Source organism: Neophocaena asiaeorientalis, unplaced genomic scaffold (genome assembly GCF_003031525.2).
Source record: "Neophocaena asiaeorientalis asiaeorientalis breed wild unplaced genomic scaffold, Neophocaena_asiaeorientalis_V1.1 scaffold44, whole genome shotgun sequence".
Lineage (NCBI taxonomy): Eukaryota > Metazoa > Chordata > Mammalia > Artiodactyla > Phocoenidae > Neophocaena > Neophocaena asiaeorientalis.
The window spans coordinates 970,776-972,698 of NW_020173678.1; the positions used below are offsets into that span (position 1 = coordinate 970,776).

The window sequence follows — 1,923 nt, forward strand, 5'->3', positions numbered from 1 at the left end:
ACCCTCTTCCCCGCCACCCCCGCCCCGGCCCCTCCCTCGGCGAGGTGGCCCTGCCAACCTCCCAGCGCTCAGAAACCTGCCGTGGCCCCAGTGACAACAAGAAGTCCACATTTTGTGACCAGCCACTGCAGGCCACTGTGTTCTCACTCCACCTCCCTCTCTACTGCTCACCTTCCCGTCTCCCCAGACATGAACCCGACCCAAAGGGCCCCGGTGGGTGGCACGAAGGAGGACGGCAGTCTGGGTGTGAGACTACAGGGAGGGGTGGAGATTGGAGCACAGAGTCGCCCTCAGTCTAAAAGGCGCAGCCACTTGGGCCACTCCAGCCAGCTCAGCGCCAGATCATTACATCTTCAGATTTTTAAAAGAAAACGGAAACTCCCTGATTTTCAGAAAGCATGACAACTACGTTGCATTCTTCTAAAGCAAAGGGCGAGTCAAACCAAAACCCACTTGTGTGCTAGGTTCGGGCCAGGGGCCACAGCTGGTGACTTTTGCCTTAGTCACATAGAATGGGACGCACCCCCAAAGGCACTCGTTTTTCCTGTCTCTGTTCCTTTGCACGTGGCTTGCTGGCATCCTAGGACACCTGCTCCACTTCCTTTTGCTGGTGTCTCATTCATTCCTCAAGATCCTATAAAAGGTCCCCTCCTCCATGAGGCCCTCCCTGACCACCTGAGCAAGGAGGGCCAATCCTCTCCCCTGCAGCATCCCCCAGGCACGCTGGACCACTCACGTGGTCCCCATCAACTCTCCTCATTCTGTTTCGCAGCCTAGAGTCTTACCTGGTCCAACACGGAATATTCAGCAGACGGGAAACCCCAGCAGAGCGTCTGCCCTACACATGAGATCTATGCAAGCAGGGGTGTGCTCTTCCTTCTCTTATATTCTAAGCCCTGAGGGCTCCGACTTCGTATGCGCGGGTCACCCACCAGGTGAGCCCGGCACTGGGCACCGCGGCTGGCACGTGGCCATGCCCAGGGCGCGGGGAGGCCGGGTGGGGGTGGGGGGGCCCGCTCACCGCCTTGTACTCCATCAGCTCCATCTGCAGGCGTGCAATCTCGGCCCGCAGCGCACTGATCTGCTGGCTGGTCTTGTCCTGGTTCACCACCACCTTGTTCTTGATGTTGCGGGCTCGGTTGGCGTATTTGAGCGTGTTGAGCGTCTCCATGAAGTCCCGGTCAGAGGGGCTCACGCAGGCGATCATGATGGTCTGGCTGGGGAGCATGGGGGAGTGGGGTGGGGAGTGAGGGACGAGGGCATGGCCGGCCCAGGAGCGTCACTTGAGAGCAGATCCCGCTCCCGCCTGGAAGCCCTAAGGCCCTGGGCAGAACCTGGGACGTGGGGATCCGGACTACCTAGCCCAGGTTTCCACTCCGACAGTGGTGACCACAGCGAGGGAGGCCGTGATGTGTCATCGCTGAAATCGTGGCCCTGTGTGTGTCCTTAGCGCCCCCGTCTATTTTCCCCTTTGGGCTCTAGCACCTCCTTTAGGACTATCCCTCCCTGCTGTGTAGTTGAGAAAGCTGGGTCCGACCGTAGTGGCCGACGGGCACCTGTCCACTGGGCCTTCTGCCTCCAACCCTCCCACCAGTGTGCCCCTGCGCCTTCACCCCTGCCCCTCCCTGGGGTGGTGGGCAGGTACCTGTTGCCGCCCAGCGAGTCCTGGAGGAGCCGGGTGAGCTTGGAGTCCCTGTAGGGCACATGCACCACTTTCTTGCTCTGGTCCCCCAAGGCGCTGATCACGTTGCCCAAGGCCAGCTGCGGGAGACAGGCGGTGCGAGATAGGCGGCACGCTGGAGAGCACCCAGGGAGGGAGGGGGGTGGGACCAGCGGCTCTTGAGCCGCAGGACCTGCCCCGCTGACCCCAGCAGCCCTCAGGCTCCCTGAGGGTTTAAAGGCAGATGTGTGATGGTTGGTGAC

At 61.1% G+C, this 1,923-nt stretch overlaps 1 protein-coding gene across 1 annotated transcript in view; it reads right to left on the reverse strand.

Annotated features, from left to right (window-relative positions):
* The window catches only part of LOC112402608 (kinesin-like protein KIF21B), a 37,779-nt gene that overhangs the window by 20,175 nt on the left and 15,681 nt on the right, over window positions 1–1,923 (reverse strand). The window lies entirely within an intron of this gene.